General features: G+C 39.2%; 1 long non-coding RNA gene across 1 annotated transcript; it reads left to right on the top strand.

Annotated features, from left to right (window-relative positions):
- The first annotated feature begins 6,010 nt into the window (after window positions 1-6,010).
- Window positions 6,011-16,736, top strand: LOC116693140 (uncharacterized). Its single transcript, XR_004332858.1, has 3 exons — window positions 6,011-6,021; window positions 7,235-7,237; window positions 16,600-16,736. It is a non-coding gene; the product is annotated as an uncharacterized LOC116693140 (long non-coding RNA).
- Window positions 16,737-23,947: the final 7,211 nt, after the last annotated feature.

Below are 23,947 nucleotides of genomic sequence, written 5' to 3'. Positions count from 1 at the left end.
GGCTGTTTTGTTTTGTTTGATTTAGTTCAAAGGGACACTCAGGTGTTTTGACAACCTAGCCGTGGGGTTAATGAAGACTGACTGAAAGTCACTTGCTGCTTTGTTCTCTACATCTACAGGGAGCTCACTCTTAAACACTGACAGACAAATACTCCAACACACAGACACAGGTTGAGCTGCTCGTCATTCACGCCTCTGCCCCAGCCTCTTCTGGAAGAGACGAGCATGGTATTGTTCAGTCAGTCTCACTCCAGTGAGAGGGATATGGGGAAGGCAAGGGAGGAACAATTACTCCAGCCAACAAACAGCCAAAGTATGAGTGCCCAAACCAAAGGCAAAGCAAATTTGAATTGGAAACTTATTTATCAACACTGTACACAAACGTGACTAAGCATACACACCTACAGCATATTTAACAAACTTTATCGATACTGTACACATACACCGCTACAATGCACATATAAAATGCACACACACATTCCAAAATAGACTTCCTCAATTTACGGAAATTGGGCAGAATCACTTGAGTCAGTACAGAAATTGTTGTAAGGGGACAGTTCAGCCCAAAATCAAAATCAAATGTCTTTACTATTACCCGTAGAGCTATTTAACAATTTAGATTGTTTTAATGTGAGTTTCCCAGTCTTGGAGATATTGGCCGCAAATGATGTAGAGATTTTAAATCCTCCCATTGCACAGCCATGTTATCAAACTTTCTAAAGCTATTTAATGGGGTTACAGCCCAATGACAGGTCAAATATGTTGACGAAAGTCATAACACACTTTAATAATATTAAAAAAATGTGATTTAAAGTGTAAACAGGAAGGAAATTCCAATTGTATTATATCTAATTCCTTAAACTATTTCCTTCTATGTCCCTTTCTCATTCCTTTCCATCATTTTGCACGATAAAAAAAAAAAAGAATGGGTGTCCCAGTGTCAAAAACTGTCACGCTTGTTGGCGATACGGTTGACGATGGCACGGTGGGTAATGAGGGACTGTCGCTGGAGCACTGAGGGGAGACGGCGGTGACACACCAGCGTGGGAAACTCATCTAAATCACATTACCAAACCCTGCCCTGAAGGCTCGCATGGCTGGCAGATCAGCCTGCATGTACTGTCGCTGTTGCCGCTGCTGCATTCTCTGAATTCTCTGCTTTGTGTAGGCTGACGGGTAATACACATTGTAATCAGGCCCACCATGGTGAACGGCTTAACTAGGAACATGACACCAAAGGCTTAAAGATGGCTATGAATGAATACAACAGCATAAAGATACACCATGTGAGAGGTTTGTGGGAAAAAACTGATGAATCACAGTATAAGTTGTGCATTTGATTAAACCACAGGCATTGCAATGAGTGAATGAGGGTGCATGATGTGAAACAAGTGTGGGTGTGTCCATGTATGCAAAAAAAAAAAAGTGTGTTAACTGGCTGTGATTAACCAATTGTGATTGCCTCCCTATTGATGACAGCAGACTAGCCAAGGTGGTGCTGTGCCTGCACCGGGCAAAGTTTCCAACCAGCTTGTTTTATATCAGCTGTGATTTGTAAGATGTACTTGTGGTGAGCTGCCAGTTTTGTTAATCTTGTTTTCTTTGTTTAATTAATTCAGGAATGTAAATTGTAGTTTATCCATTTGGTTTCCCTTGGGTGTATTTGTTACATCATTTATACTTACACATACTTACACATTTATACATACATTTGTTACTTAGATGTGTCTTGTTCGTTATGTTGACCTAAACAACTCTTAAGTTATTTTCAACTCCATAATTTTTAATATCTTGCAGCAGTCTGTGTTCTCGGCTGCTTGGGACTTGGGAAGAAGTTTTTTTTTATGTTGTGTCACCCCTGGATAAGCAAAGCAAGTGTACTTTAATGGCTCTCATGGAACATTTACAAATCTGTAGCATTATTTCCATCACTGCATCATCACAGTTATGTGAAACTGATGATAGATGATAGTTTCTCTCTTTAACAAAAATTAAAATCTAGAAATGTACACTTGACCAGTCTACTGTATTCTCTGTCAATCTTTAACTGCTGTTTAATTTTTTGTGATCACATTCTTTTTTCATTCTCTTTTTTTTATACATTCAGAAATTACAGTGTAAAACAATTACAGACAATACACTGAGGCTGGGAACACGTCCCAGGACCAAAAAATGTAGAGAGGCTAGATATTAGGGAGGGAGGACAAAACAAAACATGCAGACACAGAAACACACATAGACAAACACAATTGTATTAAATCTGCTGATGGTCTAGATTTCTGGAATGTTAGACCATACATCATGCCAGTCAAGTTCGATACTCAGACCTGGGCAATCACATGCCCAGATCCTCTCAAGGAAGGGCATGGCAGCCAGATAGCAACAAGGACTCAATACCATACCACAAGTTTTTGGCTACACAGTAAAAAAACCTCCGGATAGGAAGAATGGACACAGGCCTCTGCCAAGGGAAACTGTGTGCCTTGAGTGCTGATCTTAATTGAAGGTAAAAGAAAGAAGAGGAACCTGGTAGGTTGAATGTGTTCTGCAAGTCAAGGTAACAAGCCAACCTTGTTAAAAAAGTCTTTTAGACAATGAAGCCCTCTATCAGCCTCCCAATTAAGAATGCTGTATTATTGAATAAAGGGGAAAAAGTGTGCCAATTACAAGCTATATGACAGTATGTTTCAGTCAATCTCCAAGTCTTGATAAGATGTGAGATAATGGGGCCAAAGCATAGCTGGCACTGTTTTTATTGGCAAAAAGAACGCCATGAAGTGACCAAGGCTTTGTCATAGCACTTTCTAAGGTATGCCAGCAAACAGATGTATCTGGATTAAACCAAGTGAGGGGCCTTAACACAAAAGACCAAAATGAATGTTTGAAGTTGGGAACTGAGAGGCCACCATCCTCCTTCCTTTTCTGTAAAGTAGACATCTTAAACTGCTATTAATGAAATCCAATACATCAACATAGTTTTGTGTCTTGTTGCAGATATGTTCACAGTAGGAGATATTGACTACGCGACTGCAAGGCAAAAGATTTTTGATGTATTGAAACCATAACTAAAAAAAAAATGTTAACAGTTTTGCAACATCATGCCAATATTTAAGAACAATGCATACAGATTTGTCTGGTTTACTTTTTCTTCTTCTTTGGGTTGATTAAGTACTTTATAACAATCAAGAAGTTTATAATTAGTAACCATCCATTTTAATTTGATATTTATTTGGATCGCATCACTTCCTCGTCTTCAATACTGTCTCCAAAAAGAACTCTGAAATATGTAATTACTGTAACCATTGATCGTGTACCCAAAGTGAATAGCTTGGAGCTTTAGTTTAGTGTGGCAGTATTGTGTAATTTACTTGTCAGTGGGCACTGACATGGTGTGCAGTGAGTTGGAGCGGCAATTACAGCACTAGCGGGAGTCTGGAGCAGCATTTATACATTAGTGTGAGGCATATTTAGCATTCATTGTAGAACTAGAAACAAAGAAACTTAGGCCAGAGAGACACACTCTGGCCAGAGGGTTAAAACATAATTATTCAAAGGCAGACCAGGAAATTCTCAGTACAGTGTGAAATGCTATCACACATTAATCTTATTTATTGAAAGCGGACTTACAGCAAGAAGGTGTCTTTTCTATATAGGTTTTTGTTTGTGCATGCCTTTCCTCAAAACTAGTACTTTAGGGATTAGGCAAACCCTTAAACATCACAGTAATGGGAAACAAAAATTATGATCCTCAAGATACATCAGTTAACATTTATCCCATGTTTTTTTGTGGATAACTGCAAAAAGCCCTCATTATCCAACTACAGTATGAAAAAGCTGATATAGAGACTGGATGAAACAGGTATTTTTAAAGTGATAAAAACCCAACCTCTTTGACCAGAACAATTTGGATAACAAGATCCCCCACTGCAATGTTTTTCATCTGGATAAGTTTATCTATCCAGGGATGGTTTGCTGACAATGCTTGCCCTTTTCCTGTAACCACCTGCTTCACACCTGGGAGATAACCACAGGAACCACATAATATCTTGCGGTTTCTCTTACTCCACTGAAGCAGCTTGGGGTTAAGAGCATTGCTCAAAAGCACCCTTGACAGAAATCACTATGGGAGGATCTGGAGTCATATAGTTAACCCATTCATGCTCTCTGAGCCTCTGTGGACGCTCTTGTTGTGTCTGGTAAATGTAAAGCACTGCAGTACATTATGTATCACAGGTATTAAGATCTCCTGCAGAAAAGTGTAGCTTTGTGTGTTTATATAAATATGGGAAAATGAACACAGCTCTCTGACTAAAATGATCCAATGCAATACAAATGGTGATATTTTAAGAATATTGCTCATGACCACAATATTTAAATGAGAGAAATCATCTTAGGTTGGCCATGATGTTGACCTCTCACTCAACCTTTTCTTTTACTGAATTCCAATGAAGGTCACTAAAGCCATGCAGGCTGAGTTAAATGTGATTCCCATTCAATATTGAACCATTCACTTGGGAGCTACCTACCCCCTAACATTTAAGCGTGGCTTATGAAAGCCTATACATATATATGTAGTGACTGGTGTTAAGTGGAGTGAAGCCCACAGGATCTAGACAGGTTTGGCCCTTTGAAGCTGACAGGCCGGCTCCCTTCTGGCATGCCGTGACTGCACTTTCTGCTTTATAGGTAATTTATTCAGCTGAATAATTAAGGGCCAGTCTGCAGCAGAAAGCATGAATAGCAAATAAGCGTGAAGAAAGAGTTGGTTTCCTTCAGCGATTAAAGCCAGGCTGCCCAACGAACCTGTGTCCGAAATATTATTATTTGAAATTAATTCTGCTTTTTAGGACTGATTGACCCTGCATGGTGCAATATAGCAACCAACATTGCTGGTTAATGTGAAAGTTGTACATTGCTTATACTATAAGCTCTGTAAATATGCATCAATAGATATCAAACCAGATAAAACATGGGATGAGTTTGTCTGTAAACAGTGTAAACATCTGTGAGACCAGATTTCTGTCCTTCTATTCATCTCTTTTAAGAAATCTTCCCAACTGGTTAAACAAACTGGCAGTAGCTCAGTCAATAGGGAGTTGGGTTGGGAACTGGAGAGTTGCTGGTTCAAGCTCACATACAGACCAAAGTATGGTGGTGGACGGGTAGCTGGAGAGGTGCCAGTTTTACCTCCTGCTGTGCTCTTGTGCAAGGCACCAAACCCCAAATTGCTCGGGTGTGCCTTTCCATTGGCAGCCCCCTCACTCTGACATCTCTCAATTTAGTGCACGTATAGGTACTGAGCATGTGTGTGTAATTCAGGCCTGTGTGTAAAAACAACAGAGTGTAAATTGTAATTTACCCTTGTGGGACTAACAAAGGATACATCATCATTGTTATTATCATCATTTTTATTAATTATTATTAATATTATTATTATTATTAAGCAGTTTTTCTTTACTTTCATCATATTAACCTTTTCTTGTATTGTGTATTGTGCAGGTATAGTTCCAACTCTTTTAATGTCTTCAATTGCGTCAAGTGGTGCTATAGCAACACAATTCAAATTGGCTGAAGGCAAAGTTGCACTTCAAGCATGGCAGTTAGTAAGTTAGTGACGGTTGACACTTGAACTTGTTTCCAATTTGTTTCAGCTACAGATGTCTGCACCTTGGGTCAGTGTATTCTCTCTACCTTCATGATTTGTTAAAGTCAGACTATTGTGGTAGATGGGTGGAATTTGGCATACAGTGTGCACCATTGCTAATGTGAGAAAGATAAGAAGATATAACTTTCAACAAAGTTGTGCTACACAAAATGCATCATAGGAAAATTGAATCTGAAAATGCAAGTTTAACTTCAATAGGATTCATCTTCTGGGGAACATGCATGTGTGTACAAAACGTCATTGCAATCCATCTGATGTTGCCATCCCTAGAGTCACGTAGCAGGCGAAAAACAGAAAGAGTATGTAAACAGGTCTAAAAGTTCAAACAATCGCAAAGCTATAATTATGAATGAATTGTGTGCACTCTTGTTAAACTTCACAACCTTGCACAAAATTTTAAACCCTGTCTGCTAATTCAGATTATTTTAAATAACTGCTATTACCGTCTGGCTTTCACCAGAGTCTGACAAACAAGGACAGACTCACACACACACATGCTCTCATGCTCTTGGCTCTGTGCTTTGTAATTGAGGCCTCTGTGATGAACCAGAGTCAGTAAAATAATGGAGCACGGAGTCCATTAAAACATGAGGACAATTAGGTGGGAGGCAAACACTGCCAATGGCTTCTGACCCCACTTCATTATTGTGCAAATGGAATGATTTTACTCTCTCACTCGGACTCAAACACACGGCCACTTGTTCTGTCTATTCTGCACACACTTACAACCTATTGGACATGCCAGATAACCCACTTACAGTTGATCTGCCTATAAAATGATTTCATTTGCTCTTGCACAAACAAACACATAACACATGGATTCCAATACCAGGTAACTACTTGTACCGAATGAGGATAAACTGTCTCAGGCAACCTCTCATTAGCTGCTTTCACAGAACAAATGAGACTTACACTGATCATCAAAAGGCCATTTAACTCTACTAAATTGCCAAATTAAAAGGATCACAGTGATGCAGCATAGGCAATTAAAGCCCAATAGCTTTGTTCCTTAATGTCTTAATGCACAGGCACAAGTGTGGTGTCTCTGTTTTTCCTTTCTGCTGCCTTTTTCATTATTTCTCTTCCCCTATTTTTTCTTTCATACATGCATGCACACGGACACACACACTTAAAACGCCTGTGAGTTGTGAATCCTGTAATGTTGATCTCCAACATTTGTAACAGACAGCTGTCTGCCCTCTTCTAAGGCTAGCCACTGAATGAGTTGTCAGCTCAAGTGGGTCTTGTGTGTTCACATGTGTGTGTGGACAATGACCTGTGGTCAATGCATTTTAACAGACAGCGATAGACATACAGATTTACAGAGTAAGAAACTGGACATTTGTGTAATGTAATGTTGGTTAAGTTTAAGTTTGTGTCGTTGTGTTGGTTAAGTTTAAGTTTGTGTCATGATTCAAATGACAACACACATAGTATGCAAGTTTTAGCGCAAAAAACAAATTGAGGTGGTTATAAGAATGCTGGTAGCGCATAAGTAATGGTATGGTTGGCAGTGTCAAAAAGCACTTTTTAAAGGTTAATCCCCTTTCCCTGGCTCACACTCCTAAGAAAGTAAATGCGGGAGACAGGAGAAGAAGCTTTGGCTGTCTGGGTGATGTCAGCTGAATTGTCAGTAATACAATTTTACTTGTTTATTTGCAAAACAACATCTATAAGAAAATGCACAGAAGTGTGTGAATTCTGCAGTGTTACTGAGACAGATTGGACCACCTCAAACTTTTATTGGCACTTGGAAAGGAAGTCTAAAAAAAAAAGGTAAGCTAAGAATAAGGGATGCTAGCTAAGCTAGCTAGCTAGCAGCATCAATTATATCATTATATCCTCATTATTATCATTATAGCTGGTTAGCATTATCAATCTGTCTCTGTACCTAAACTCTTCAGAAATATCTTCACCCCTCACCCATACAGACAAAGCAAGAATTATTTTCACCTGGTCTTAAGATTCAAAGATAACTGTGACAGTAAAATTATTTGGCTCTCAGGTCTCATACAGAATGACATTTTGGCATTTTGAGAGTAATGAGTTTCAGTATAACTTTACAGAGTCCAAAAATATAGGTTATTGCATTTACACTGGACAGTAATATTCTTGTGATGAGATTTCCATTTGGCATTAATCTCTCTTCCCCAGTTTTTTTCCTCAGTTTGAATAATGATATTGTCTCAGTGAATGACGTGTTATATCCTGTTTGTCCAGCAAGATGAATGCTCGGCTAACTAAAATTTAACTTATTTTCTGTCTGACTATCTTGTTGACTGCCTTTCTTACTGTCTCTCTCCCTGTTAATCTAGTGGTCTGCCTGTGTATTTCTATCAACGTCTCTGAATTTTACCATGTAGGGACCTGTATGTCCCCCTGTGGCTTTGAGAAAAAAGTGTTTTGAGCTTTAAGTTTAGGATGTTTGAATGGTTTATGACACTTACTGATCTGTCAGGTGAGTATCAGCCTCATGTTGTGACAGTTTTGATAAAAACATCTCGTGCTGTTTCACACTTTCATTCACTGGATAATATAGAAAGTGATGCCCTCTATTAAACACTGCAAATAAAAGTTACTATACATCTTTGGAAAGTTTGAGCTTTACATATACAGTATTACACACAATTATAATCAAACTTGAACTTGTTTATTATAAGTTACCCGTCTTATTTATTTTAACTAACAGAACATATCTAATTTTCTATTCTGGATCTTGAGTCGCATCTTTTAAGTATTTCATTGTGTATGGGAATGTTTAAATAAGAAAAGAAATTTGTGGCATATGCCGCTTTTCTTGCTCTGTTTGACAGGCAGGAACAAACGAATCTGAACATCCAAGGGCATCCAGTAGTGGTTTGATCCAACGCACGTTGTGGAGGGGATACATTATTCTAGTCAAATATCACGGAGACTTGCAATGTTCCTGCAATTTTTATCTTGTGCAATTTGCTCTATAATATACAGCAATGATTTGATACAGGATAGCAACACATTTGATTACAGAGTTAGGGCTCTATCAGTGTCAAAACAATAGTCCCAGTGGTGCAAACAATTAGACTGTGGCGATAACAAAGCCCTGTTTTATAGTCACTATAATACATCGTGCCAGGCTAGGAATCATTCACGTAATACGTGTGACATCCTGCAGTCCAATGGTAATGCAGTAAGACTAATGGCTGCACTCTTATAGGCTTCAAACTGCTGTGGATGATAAGTATAATAGGTTTACATAAATAAACAAGCAGGGAGCAGTATAACCCCTCTCATGGGTATACTGTACATGAGTTGAATTAATGTTGCTGGGGGCAAGGGTGGTTTGATGGAAATGCTGCAGTACCATATGCGCAGTTACCATGGCATTTTAAGGATGCTCGGTGGTCATAGCATAAAGGTTGTGCAGGCTAAAGGTCAGACAAGCTTATGAAATGAAGGATGCTGGGGCAAACTCCAGAAACCAGCTCTGTGATGATTCAGGTAGGAAAGCCAAATGAGGAGCTACTGTATTATCCAGATCCCTCTGAGATGAGCAACTTAATGACAAGTCCAGTGCTCACTTAAAAACAATTTGTGTGTTTGTACAAAACATGAGTGTGAGTAACTGTGTGTACAAAAAGCATATCACTCAAGAAAAAGAAATGAAGAATGTTATGATAATATATAATGAACAATCTTTAGGTAAAATTGGGTAATAGTATAACAATCACAAAAGGCTACGATATGCCTTGTACTGACACGTTTATCAGCCAGCCAGAGGGTTCAGCCACAGCACTCCTCTTACATCTCCCTTTGCTTGTCTTCTATATTCTATCGCTCTTTGAAGCACCTAACCAAAAGCCCCTACCAATCACAAAAGCAATATGAGGAAAAGCAGGTGCTAATACGTATACCTTGTGACTCTTTAATCAATGGGAAAATGTCTACTTGTAGACAAATAAGGAAGGCTGAGCTCCATTCTGGCTCAATACAAGTCAAAATAAGTGGCCAATTTAGTGTTAGTAAAGTGGCTCTCTCTGTAATCCAGCAAATAGATTGGGTTGATAAGAACAATGTGACAGTGTATTCTTCTAGTTTGCAGCTAACTATCCAAATTTAGCTGACCACACAAGACGTCAAGAGTAAGACTTCAAAGCAACATGTAATAAACTAAACTTTCTTCTCAGTTTGACATACAGACCACAGGACATGTAGTGATTGAATTTTATATCAGCTAAAATGACACTTTATTGATCCTGGGAGGAAATTCACAAGCTACCCAGCAGTATACAAAGTAATTTAAATTAGTCCTACCTCTAGCAGCGGCAAGATTAAAGTGACTTACACACTAATGCATCAAAATGCTCCATGCATGGCATGAAGCATGATTGGTCTGCATACAGTATAAGGAAAAGAGTCTGCGTTACCTTATTTGACGGAAATCCTTGCATTTTCCTGTTATTTCTGACAATCTGATAGACAAAAATGTATATTATGCGTGAGTAAATATAACCTTTAAAAACAAAATTGGTTAAAAAAAATATATATTTAAATAAATCACCGGGAAAGTCCGGTATAGCCGGACTCTGGAAAGATACGTTCTCATATTCAAGTTTATGTTTTTCTTGTTCGAAGGTTGTTTGGTAAATTGCTCTTAAACACATTAAGATAACATTTGAATTGCTATTTTTGTCATTTTAGTGCTGGCGATTTTCCTTTGGGGCTGGCTAAAACCTCTTTGGGGGGTACCAAAAATTCCTCTTTGCAGGAAAAACCCTGGATGGTTATGATAAAGTGTTATCGTAAGATCTTTCCCTAAATGTAACATAAACTCTACACTAAGTGTTTATTATAGTCTGCGGGATGCATGATGCAGACCCTCTCCCAAACGCATTTGGCAGAATCACTGTATATTATATGTATAGTATATAAACCTAAATTTTAAAAGACATGGTTGATTTGAATGATAACCATATCAATAAATCAGAAGAAAAGAAGCCATTGACCAATACCTTTGCAATACTTGGTCGTAGGGATGTAACGAAAATGTGACCTCACGGTTATCGTGACCAAAATTATCATGGTTTTACGTATTATGGCGGTATTTTTAAAAGTGTGTTAAATGCCTTTATCAGCAACTTGTTTCCTGCACGTTCTGCAAACAGGATAATTTCTTCAATCACCTGTCCTTTGGTATTCTTATAATAACCAAAAAACCCGTTGCGGACTACACAGTGCGCCTGCGCGGCAACTTCAAGAGACTCGGATGAAGCTGGGAAGGATTAGCAGGACGGTTTCCACACTGTGGTAATCCACCGTGGTAATAATGATATTTTAAAGTCAAACAGTAATTATTAGTGTCAACATTTTTATCGTGGTTTACCGTTAAACTGGTAAAATGAATAGAATGAATAGAAGACATTGAATAGATAAAATGCCCTCCTATGTAGGTGTAATTTCAGCCATTTAAAGTCAAAAATACAGGAGCGCATACTCTAAGTGTGTGAGTATTTCTTGCCTCTCTTCCCTCCCTTTGAAGATCCTGTGATGCAGAGACATAATTCAAACATGCAACCATGTGAAGAATTGCAGATGATGTGTGGAAAATGATAAAATATGTAGGGGCATGTGTTAGTTTGATACTCCAGCAGAAGAGCGATTGAGCCACCGCCGCTAAGATCAGTGACTAACATGGCTTTTTGTCGGTGAGTTGCAGCCGATTGGATCTGTGCGTGCTTGTCTGTTTAAGTGTGTGTGCTGAAGAGAGCAAGAAACCAGTGAATGAATTTTTTAGCTACATCCAAGACCGCATTGATTTTTAAATATGTCCTCGCGGGCACAGTTCACTTTGATGTGAGTCTGGTTGTGCATACAATGCAACACAATAGAAGGCGGCCAGGACAGTGAAAAAATAATTGCAACAGCCACATGGAAATATACACAAAATCATACACATAATTTGTCTTTGCTTCAAATGAATAGGCACACACAAGCAACTTCAATTGTTTTCTCCCTGTTGATTTCGGTCTGTTTCCATTTTAATAGTCTTTTCTCAGTTCCTGCAACATGTAGGTACAACAAACACAAGTCAGTGATTTATGATCTAAAATTGCTTTTTGTTCTCTTACACAAACTGTACAAACACCTGGAGCAACCCTAAATACATAAGTTGCCGCTGCTTTGTTTCTGGCCACATATCCCCAAAAGAATACACTTAAAATAGCAGGTGTTTCAGCCCACTAACTTGTTGTGTTATAATTGCAGCTCTCGTAGCTCACAATGCCTCATGACATGCATTTAAAAAAAGGTAACTTTAAAAGGTTTGTCAGTGAACCCACTGAGCGCTTGACTTGTTTCCATGTGGCCCCCTTTTTGATTTCACCAATCAGCGTGGTTCACTGGGGAGGTGTAGAAGTAGATATAGTGCCAGGAAAAAGGGGGATTAGGGTTTTAGGGCTTTTAAGAAGTGTGGATACCCAACAGAAAAATGGGCAGCCGAGTATGAAGCTTAAATTAGCAAGATGCTCCCATTGTTTGTGATGTGTTTAATTGTATTTAATTTCCATGCAAATTGGACAACGATAGTGAATTCCTGGGATGTCGGGGGGCGGACCTCCCTCTCTTCTTAATGATCTATATTTATATATATTATAATTAGAGCTGTTCCCTCCAACAGAGCCTAAAACGCTGGTATCAGTATCGGAAACTACTGGAGTTTATTCACTAATCCATTACCAAATAATAAAGCCATAAAAAAAATCTACGTTAAAGTAGTTTATTTATGTTCTTTTTCTGTTAGAACTGGCTCTCAGACTAGATTATAAAAGAAAGTTCTGTGGCATTCATTGTTTGTGTTTGTTCATGTTTCACTAAGAGTTTAACCTGAGCCACACCGACAACAAGATAGAAATTATATCACATCCGTACAGGGATAGCAGTATACAGTTGTTAAAAAATAATAAAACATATGACACACTGGTATCGGATCAGTACTCAGTATCGGCCAATACACAAGTTCAGGTATCAGAATCGGTATTGGGAAGCAAAAAGTGGTAACGGACCATCTCTAATTATGTTATGTAACTACGTATATTTAGATGACCAAAAATATATATTTATAAAGTATATACTGGATCACATTTCCAGGGGTTTGGACAGGATTGTATAAACTGTAAAAAACTACAAAACTAAACCACTGGAAAATGCTAAACTAATTAAACTAGTACTAATTAAATGTTGATACTGTGCTTTGTCTTGAGCCCTCAGATCTCTTTAACATAGGCAGACAATTTAGAAAATCAAGTAAGGTAATCAAGTCTTTGTACTACATTGAACTGTCTCCATGACCCCAAAAGGTTTAGGTTCTAACCCCTGAAATGATTAAGGGTGCTTTCATATTTTTGCAGTTTACTTCCTAAAGCTGCCATAAGACACTACAAAAAGTACCGGGGACTAATCAGCTCTCCAGCATGCTAATCTGTGACGCACCATATTATTATTTGGCTATTCTCTGCTCAAATACACTGAAATAAATCTTATATGATATACTGTAACTTAATCATTGCTACAGTATCAAAGCAATATTATGTTACGTTAGATGTTTTTTGAAATCAGGGAAAAAAATTAAAATAAAAGGAAAACAGGGAATTAGAGGATGAAAGGATAAAACATAACAATCACGTAAGAAATGGTGACACCTGTCACTTCAACCAGTGAGAATCATGTTGACCCATGGCTAACTTTTCTTTTTTAACCTTCATCAAGCCAGCTAAGGGCTCCTTTTTAAAAGTTTGAAATATTCTTTTCAAAGCTGAGCAAGAAGGTAGGGTTAAATTAGCAATATGGCAATAAAACGACTCAAATAACCTTAACAGGGAGAGAAAGCTCTTCAATTATTGTGATTATGTATTACATATGTATTTACAATTTTAAACACATGAATTTCCTTTGGATCATGCTGCTGGTGACATGACATTGTTCACCAAGTTCGAGTTTATGGTAAAAGATCCTAAGTGGAAAAAGAGAGAGAGAAGCAAAGAATAAGTAAGAGAGCAGAATGTGCAGGAATCAATGTTGGGAGACTAGATTTACCATGGTCCAATTAGACAGAAGGAGACTGGAGCACACTAATGACCTGACATTTACATACACTGAACCCCTTATTTGTTGTGATTACACTGTGTGTGTGTGTATGCGTGTGTGTCAGAATTAAAGACAGGAAAGTGAAAACAAAGGGAAGAATAAGAGAGCGGGATTTGTATGCGGGTACAAGCTCTGTTTGTGGACTCAACTACAAAAGGCGTTTTAAAGCAGCAGATTTCAGCCAACACACAAGTAAATCCATTATGTCCTATGTCACTCCAAATATCGGTCCAAGTGATTACTGTACCTACAAATATAAAATACAGTTACTCAAGACAGACTTTCTGGCATTTGTTTTACCTTTAAAAATCATTATTATGTATCACGCATTATTTGCAGTAATTACAAAACAAGCAAAGCAAATCCCAGACATTAAAAAAATCACTAAAAGACTCTTCTCTTCTAATATGTTCTCAGGATTCATTTCATTGGCCAGCGAGTAAGAAAAGAGCATCATAACATCTACGGCTCAAGGAAAATAATAAGAAGTCTACACTTGATGCAATAAGCTACTACCATATTAAAAATGGGAGAGTATATATATATAGATAATTTCCTTCAAAATCAATCAATTTATGTCACTATAAATACAGGGCCAGCGGCGTCCTGTCAGCCGCACTGTAAACAAACCATCGTGTCATGTACATTTACTCTTCAGAAAAACAGGCGTCAAACATTGTTTACATTCTGAAGTTTTCCATGAGCGCTGTGTGATCACTGGCCAATGAAATCAATCCTGAGAGCGTGTCAGAGCCTAGGGGCGTGGCAGGGCAGAGATGCTCCTTGCAGCCCAGTGGCGCTGCCACAACCTTCCTGAATGTCATGCAGATTCTCAGCCAGCCTGACTACTTTAAACCCTTTGTTCTTTCACCGTTTATATATTTGCCAAAAAAGCATTGCAAAACTACGTAGGGCACAACCAGTTTTAGCCCAGACTGAGCAGGAAAGGCTTCTGCATTGAGAAAATCAAAGGCTAAAGGTACTTAAATTCTTATGGCCTCCAACCATATTGAGAAATTTAGTTGCTCAACTATCAACAGGGGATTATTAAAAATTCTCACTATTCTTTCCTTTAAATTGGACTTTTGTATCAATAGCATATGGTCCAACCTGGCACCACCTCACCTCTGTACCTAGAAAAAATCTCCCTCCATCTCCCATATCTCAGAATGCCTCAGCCGACCGCATCCCAATCCATATCCTCAGGCATGTACCTAGAGTAATCTCTCTCCCCTTCTTTAACCTCATCCCCTATCCTCATAGCCTCTCCTCATTTCACCAGCCCTGTCCTCATTTCTCCGCCGAGCTCTAGTGAAGCATTGTCGTTGCCGAGCCCATTGACGGTGCTACTAAATCACATCAGATTCTTCCCCGTACAAAGCATTAGCTTCCCTAGCTCTGTTATTGCTAGCTGTGGCCCACCAGCGTCTGGGTCTTGCATGGTTCTGTTTACGACTGTCCTCCTGCTACCACGCACACATATACACACCCACATGCACACACACAACCCAGATTATTCTCGGCATGCTGCAGAGATAAATGGCTCCTCTGTTGCCCGGCCACAGGTTGGCAGAGCCAGGAGGGGAAAAGATCCATTTGAGAGCCCTGTGACGTGGGGCAGGGTTTGGGGGGGATAACTGTCAAAGGTAGAAGCGGCCTAAAAAATTGAATCATGACGATTTCCAGTATTCATGCTCCAGGATGTTTAGGATGCTGGGGAATAATAGGTGGAGAGAAAAATATGATGCTGTTACAAAGAAAAGAAAGCCAATTGTTTTCTTTTTATTTAAATGTTGTGTAATTTCACAGTCTGAATTTTGCAAATAAGGTAACAAAGGTCATTTTATATGCCTAACAATGGTTCAGTTAACAGAACGTATTGTTTTCATCCAACAATAGTGATATGGAAATGTAGAGGTTCATAAATATCTGATTAGCGAGCTGACAAGAGTAGGGAGACAGCAACAGTAAGTCCCGGTTAGAGCCATCTGCTTCACAACAGGAGGAGGATCTATCTGTCTGGGAATTACCTACTGATGGGCAACACCTGGAGCGAGACGCGTGACTTAGTGTGAGAAGTTTGAGAAGACTTGTCATAAATTCTTCAGTTATAAAATATGCATCTCTTTAAGAAAATGGAAGAAAAAAAATGAATTCACAATTAGATAAATAATGTAAACCAACTAAGCACAGTTGCAAAATCGCTTTTTTGTACTACCAAAGCAAGCAGCTTGGAAAGATCCTATTTCACAGCTCTCTTTGGCTAAAAAAGTGTTTTTATTAATTTTTGTGATAGGTGTTGAGTGTTTCTGAGAGATTCTCGGGATCATTTGTCAGCTGAACAACAGCAGCCCATCTGTTTGGCAGGAATTTACTGACAATTGATACGAAAACGGAGAAACATACCAGTTAATAAGGGAACCTTCTTGATAAGAGAATATTTCAGTTTGCACCTGTCTGTTTAGCCCTGATTTTTCTTAATCCAGGTATTTATGTGAGTCCAGGTGTGTATGGCTATGTACTCTCCTCTCTGCCCTATTTCCTCCTCCCCCCAAGTGAGGAGTTGTACAGTCTTATGGCATGAGGGACAAAGGAGTCCTTGAGTCTGCATGTCCTACACTTGGGAAGGAGCAGCCTTCCACTTAACAGGCTCCTCTGGTTTCTGATGACGGTGTGCAGGGGGTGGCTGGCATTGTCAATAATGTAAACATATTAATGATTTAACAATGTCCACAGCAGTGTATTTTTCATTTTATTATTTTAACTGTAAAAAGAAAAGGAATAGGCAACATTATGCCAGGAAGACCAGTTTTTAGCTGTGACCGTCCTTCCTTTGCCGTACCCAAAGTTGCTGCATTATGGCTGTTGTCTGTAGATTCCTTCATGCACAGCTCGTATTCTTTTGGATGTTTCATGCGCAAATATTTTAACAGCGGGGATGTTGTGTATTGTCTAGGGTCCAAATTGAACATGTAGCTTGACTTGAATTGCCTTCTTTTGACCTAAAGTACTGCCAAACAGCACTTTTTCTTCTCACGAGTGCCATTTTCACTTTCTCATACTGCATTGAACGGTCCACCTACGTAAATACCTTCCCGTAATCAACGGCGACGTCATTACATTGGCCAGCGTAGCGCAAAGTGCAAGCGTAGGGTTTGGTTCGGTGGAAAAAAATTTAAGGTTTGGCACAAACCGGACACCGTCAAAAAGCCCAATATTGGACCAAATCCAAAGCCAAATCCTGGATTCGGTGCATCCCTGACAGAAACACTACACTATTCCGTACAGAATCACTGTTCAATTTTAGTGTTCTTGTTGAACTATTTGACACATACACATTATTTAATTATTGACTTGCCATTGGACGGTAATTTCAATTAGAAAAGTGTGATTTTGGTTATATTGCTGTTGTAATTTCTATACTAACATTGGATAAGTTGCTTTGTTGACTTGCAAGACACGTCTAGACTAAAGACTTTCTTTCTGATCTGAGACTTGACTTGGACTTCTAAAATAACACCACTGACCTCATGCTGACAAACCCTCTCTCTTATATTCTGTTCCAAATCCAACAAAATCACTTACCAGATATAAGGAGTTATCTGAGGAGTTATCTGAATTAGCTGAATGTAGTTTTTCTAAAGGCATCTAAACCCTCAACTATGCTTTGTGTATGCATAAAGGATGTGCATTTAATAGCATGGCCTTGAAAAGCTCATTTAAATCTATACCAGCCTATATGCAGGCTGGCTGAATTCATAATAATGAGAAAGCAATCTGTTTGTTTTTAAAATGCATTTTTCATCTTCTTAAATGACACAAAGGTTTTTTTAACCATCAGTAGTCAGTGTGCAATTTTCCAGATATGGCTATTAAATGGGTGACATCAAATAATAGAAGTATATCTAGATCGTTCTTGTTTTTTCCAGACATCAATTAAATCCAAAGTGGACTGCTATGTTTTAGTCTGTATCAGCAGATAATGTGTGTAGTTAGCCTGATGAGAGGGTCAGACTGACAAATGACAGATGAAGGGGTGTGTTGGTTGATCTGAATTAACCCAGCTATTGCAGGTGTGTGAGATACAGACTGAGATTGTTTCTGGAGGGAGACAATCACGATGCTGCAGGCGGACGGCTGCAAACCACACGTTGCCACAAGGATAACAGGACTATTCTTGTTTTCTCTCAACACAACTTTTGTAAATACACCTTTTAAAACGTGAACTAAACCACTACCCTCCCGTTAAATGCATCACACAGGGAGAAGAGACAATAGCATTAAGGTTACGTGCCAGGTAAGCCTTTAGCAGCTGTGTTTCTTTGTTATACGCGTCCAGGTTAGCTTAACTTTGTAACAAGACATCCTTCTTTTTATAACACACACACACGGTCACCAAGACTATATGATAAAGGGTGGAATTAAAATCCCCAGCCATGCCTATCTGTAAATCATACTGTTGTATCACTAAGCTAAAAAAAAACAAAGCAGAATCATCATTATTTATAGCGTGTATTATACCAAAGATTATTACTTAAAAGCTCAAAATATAACTGTTGTTTTAATCTAAATCACTGAAATGTTCTGCACTCAGGTAGAACATTTGCTCCAAATGACAACATGCACAACAATTTATCTTTCTCTTTTAACTTTTTTGTGTCTTTGACATTTTAGAATGTATTTTCAAATTGCATTGCCTGGTCATGGAGTCATTACATCTGCAAGACAAAGTCAGCAATGAATTACCATAAACAAAGCTGCAATTGGATATAGCAGGATATGAATGAAATGTTATTAATATTCTGCTTGAGTGTTTCGGAGTCTGCAAGGGGTTCATACTCTCTCTTTCTCTCTTTGTCCCTCTCTTTTTTCTCTTAACAACTGTCTGTTCTCTTAATTGGAGCTGGGAGTCTAAGACCACTCCTCTGACCGCTGCACACACCCCTGGGAGGTATGTAGGTACAGCAGCCAATACAACTGTGTGGTGTGTGTGTGTGTGTGTATGTGTGTGTGTGTGTGTGTGTGTGTGTGTGTGCGTGTGCGTGTGCGTGCGCGTTAGAGAGATGTAGCATGGTAAAAGAGCTTTAAAGGAAGAGAATGAGACTAATAAAAAGGCATACTCTGCCAAAAAAGCTTTGCTGCAGGCATTTACAACTTGCTATTGAAGATTAGTGTGTTGCAACTTGGAATAGTTAAAAGAAAATAAATAATGGGTAATTCATTATCTTGAAATGTCACAAACATTTTCCTTAGCGTATTGATTTTATGACACATAGCAATGCAATGACAGAATTTTCTGCATGGTAATTGAAAGAGGCATTTATAAGCAATACACAGACCTCTCTGCATATTCTCAGCAGGCTACGTTTACATGCACACCAATATACCGCTATTATTCTGAATATGACAATATTCAGAATTTAATACTGGTCATGTGCACAGCATATTCCGGTTGGAAATTCAGAATAACGCCTTTTTTCAAATTTAGCATTTTGCAATTAAGACATGTCAGACATTCCGGTATTATTCGGGTTTTAAAGGCATTCTTTGGACATATACAGTGCATTCAGTACATGCGTCTCAATCTGGGTTTTTACCGCAGGCTTATGGTCAGCTCTGTGTGTTGCTATGGTTTGTGTACACAAACCAACCAGCCAACAGATTGAAAGGCTGGAGACCCAATAAAAAGGAGAAACACAGCTACTTTTAAACATTTTCAAAGACCTAGATATCAACAGTTTTTTTTTTTTTATGCACACACATTACTATGCCAACCTTTTCCAGAAGCTGATTGAAGGAATTTTTGCACGGTCCGCTACTGCTGGTAAATTTAAAAAAAATCTTATTTTGCATGGCTGCATGTAAATGGAAATATTAGTGGAATATTCACTTTTATTAGCCATTTAAACAGCTTAGAGAACATTGTCTTTTTCGGAATAAGGGCAAAAAACGGAATATCATGTGAATGTAAACATAGTTGTGAGCAACACTGACAGCATTTTCTTCAGATTATGGCTTCTCATCCATGTTCAAATCAAGAGGACATTTTTGTAAAATAAAAGAACTGAGTAATTTCCTTTACTCTGTAATTTTACAACACGTATACGTATATTATATTATATATTATATATATATATATATATATATATATATATCACCATATTCTACAAAAGAACTACTTACATGTCCTATTTCTGCAGGTATTCCACAAGTGCGTCCTCGTTTAGAAGAGGTCTCCCAACTAATCTTGCCTTGTACTGACCAAAGTTGTAAAAAAGTTGATGTATCTTACCTAGCTACTGCGCATGTGCAACTCCCAACAAAGATAGTATAGAAGTGAGATGTCTCACTCTGTAGCTAAAACAGAGAGCTAAACACACAGGGTGAAAACAAGATCTGCAGCAATGTGCGGTACAACAAAAATATGGTGTTTTTTGAAAATTAAACCAAGTAAACCTATTTTGGTACAACCTCAAAATACAACTGGGACTCTGAAAATGAGCATAATATGGGTGCTTTAACATTGGAAACACAGAGTAACAAAATGGTCATGCTTAAAAGTGTAAGCTTCTAAACGTGTTTTCACAAAATTAAAAACTGCTTGACCCTTTTCAGTACATTGATTGAGTTTCATTGATTACCACTGAAGCAGGCCTATCAACAACCCATCGTTTCACAAGAGAAGCCTAAATCATCACAAAAAGTACACTTTTTCTTAAGCAAGCCCTCTCAGAGACAGATAAATATTAATTTACTGATGTATGCATAAAAAACATGCTCATCAGTAATAATCAACCAGTGATTGTTATGGTTTGGGTTTGTTTTTTTCCTTCTTTTTTGTTTTTTTGGTTCTGTCTTGTCTCCTTGTGTTTGTGTCTTGTGTTCCCCTGTGAGTGTCTGTCGGTACATTCGGTTTCCTGTTTTATTTTGAAGTCTGGTCTCTGTCTCGTTTTGTCTCTAGTTTTACTTCTTACCTGTCTGATTGTCCTCCCCCGCCCTTATGTGATTCACCTGATGTATCACTTGTTCCTTGTTACCTCTTGTATTTAACCTCTGTGTTCCTTTTGTGTCTTGTCGGATCGTTTTGTCCTGTCAGCGTGTTCCTGTTGGTGTGCCTGAGCTTCCCCGTGGTGTTTTGTTCCTTGGATTTTTTTCCACTGTGAGTTTTTTTTCTCAATCTCTCTGCTCCTATTCCTGTTTTTGTTTTGTTTTTCTTCTTTTTGAACAGTTTTTGCTTTCTACCTTTTGGATCCCTGTGTTGTTGGAACGCTGCCTTTTTGTTTAATACATTCTTTAACTTCTCCTGCCTGCCTGCAGTCCTCACCTCTGCGTTTTGGTCCTAACTTCATTAGACTTAGACTTAGACTTAGACTTCTCTTTATTTATCCTTTTGGGATGACTCCCGCAAGGAAATTGAAAATTCCAGCACCAGTTTTAGCAGAAAGAACAAATTAAAAAATAGATTAAAAAAAGAAAAGAAAAGACCGTATAAAGACCACAAATAACAATAATGATAATAACAACAATAAGAACATTTGTCAAATAAACAAACAAAAGACCATAATATTATTAAAGTGTCAGTGTTGAGTCCAGTATTGAAGTGATAAGTGACTAGGTGTGCGTGTATGTTGTAGCTGTGTACTGTGTGTATGTATGTATGTATGTTTACTGTGTAGCATGTATGTATATATGTATGTATATATGTATGTTATATGTATGTATGTGTGTATGTATGTATGTAGTATGTATGGTGTATGTGTGTATGTATGTATGTATGTATGTATGTATTGTCCTCTCTGCCCTATTTCCTCCTCCCCCCTAGAGGAGTTGTAGAGTCTGATGGCATGAGGGACAAAGGAGTCCTTGAGTCTGTTGGTCCGGCACTTGGGAAGGAGCAGCCTTCCACTGAACCGGCTCCTCTGGGTGCTGATGACGGTGTGCAGGGGGGGCTGGAATTTTCAGTAATAGCCAGCAGTTTGTCCATGTCCTCCTCTCTGCCACCGTCACCAGTGAGTCCAGCTTCATGCCGACCACAGAGCCGGCCCGCCTGATCAGTTTGTCCAGCCTGTGGGTGTCCTTCTTTGATATGCTGCCCCCCAGCACACCACAGTGTAGAAGAGGACCTGGTGACCACAGACTGGTAGAACATCCACAGCAGTTTGCTGCAGATGTTAAAGGAGCGCAGCCTCCTCAGAAGTACAGCCGGCTCTGTGTCTTCCTGTACAGGTGGCTGCTGTTTGTTGTCCAGTCCAGTTTGTTGTCCAGCCACAGCCCGAGGTATTTGTATGATTGGACTGCCTCCACCTCAACTCCCTCCAACAGGACTGGTTGCGGTTTTGGTCTGGACCTCCCAAAATCAACGACCAGCTCCTTTGTTTTAGAGGTGTTGAGCTGTAGGCAGTTAGTGCGACACCAGAGAGCAAAGTCCCCCACCAGACTCCGATACTCCTCCTCCCTGTCCCCCCTGATACACCCAACGATGGCTGTGTCATCTGCGTACTTCTGTATGTGACACAGCTCTGAGTTGTAACAGAAGTCCGAGGTGTACAGGGTGAAGAGAAGAGGGGCCAGCACTGTGCCCTGGGGGGCTCCAGTGCTGCTGACCACAGTGTCAGACATGATGTCCTTCAGCCTGACGTACTGGGGGCCTGTCGGTGAGGTAGTCTCTGATCCAGTCCACCAGATAGGGGTCCACTCCCATCCTGATCAGTTTGTCCTGGAGTATAGGGGGCCGGATGGTATTAAAGGCACTGGAGAAGTCCAAGAAGAGGACCCTCACTGTGCCATTCCCCTTATCCAGATGGAGTGGACCCGGTGTAACAGGTAGAGGATGGCTCCTCCACACCAACATCTGGCTGGTACGCAAACGCAGGAGGTCCTGGGCGTGCTGTACCTGGGTCTGAGGAGGCTGAGGAAGAGCCGCTCCAACGCTTCATCAGGTGTGAAGTGAGCGCCACCGGTCGGAAGTCATTCAGCTCGCTGGCCTGTTTCTTCTTGGGAACTGCGATAGTTCATTGAACTATCGCAGTGATTTTTATTTTTTATAGATTTAAATTCAAGTTATGAGTGCATTAGGCTGAGCTGATATGATCTAAATGTTGTGTCAAATGCCAAAAATGAACTTAGTTTATACTTGTTGCATGTGAATCACCCTGTCACTATGAGGATTTTCACTTACGCTCTGTAAAAGGGCAAAGCCATGGAAGGACTCTAGAGCCAACACTCCACAGAAGGACAAGCTGTGCACCAAATGCTGAATCTATATTAAAATTAAGAGTAATTTAGTTTTCAGTGAGGACTAACCATGGTCTTCATGGGTAAGAAATGTTTTTTAAGAACTATTTGATCCAATCATTACTTTTGCTTTCAAATGACCCAAGTCTAAAAATATGCAGAAATGTAACCACAACCAAGCTAACTGCCCAACCACTACATTAAATGGCTGTTTTATATGAAGATACAAACTCAGTGCAGCAGGCCAGTGTGAGGTAAAAGTGTTAGTGCTTTTTCTTTGAGCATGGCTGGCAACGCTGTGACTGACATCTGTTTATTATACAGTAAAAAAAACACTTCACACACAGTTTGACAGATTGATCAGTTTGCTGAAGCTAAAGTCTGACGCTTTAGTTTCCTAAAGCCAAATGTAGTAGCCCTGAGGTTTTAGGGTTGCCCTAGTCTTGCATTCCCACAGTGCTGTGGACTAAGGTGTGGCATCTCCACACATTGCAAGATAGGAGAAAAAAAACAAACACTGGGTTGTTTGCATTTCTTAATTTCTAATAAGCTTCTGTCGCAGAGACGCTGACTCTGTAAAACGGTCTTGAGAAGGAACTTGTTTTGGTGGAACATCTGCACCCCGATAAAAGAGAACGCCACACAATATGAAGTTAGCTGTTCACACAATAAAGTAATGTGAGCATTTATATTAGCTAGATACATGCTAATACAGGGTTTGCCGGGCACTAATGCAGGGGTTTTATCCACATTTTGGACATGGATTTAATTGATATGAGAACTTCTACCATTTATGGATGTATTAAGAGAGTCATAAAGGTGAGTAACGTTATTTTGTTTAAATTTAGTACTGCCAAATTGGCTTTGCATTAAACCAAGCAGGCCTGCCTTATTGCACAATCCAAATTGTCTTCAAAACAATGCCTTTTT

The sequence above is a fragment of the Etheostoma spectabile genome, chromosome 1, assembly GCF_008692095.1.
Source record: "Etheostoma spectabile isolate EspeVRDwgs_2016 chromosome 1, UIUC_Espe_1.0, whole genome shotgun sequence".
NCBI lineage: Eukaryota > Metazoa > Chordata > Actinopteri > Perciformes > Percidae > Etheostoma > Etheostoma spectabile.
Note: the sequence above shows the minus strand (reverse complement) of the source record. Positions and strands in the feature narration are given on the sequence as shown.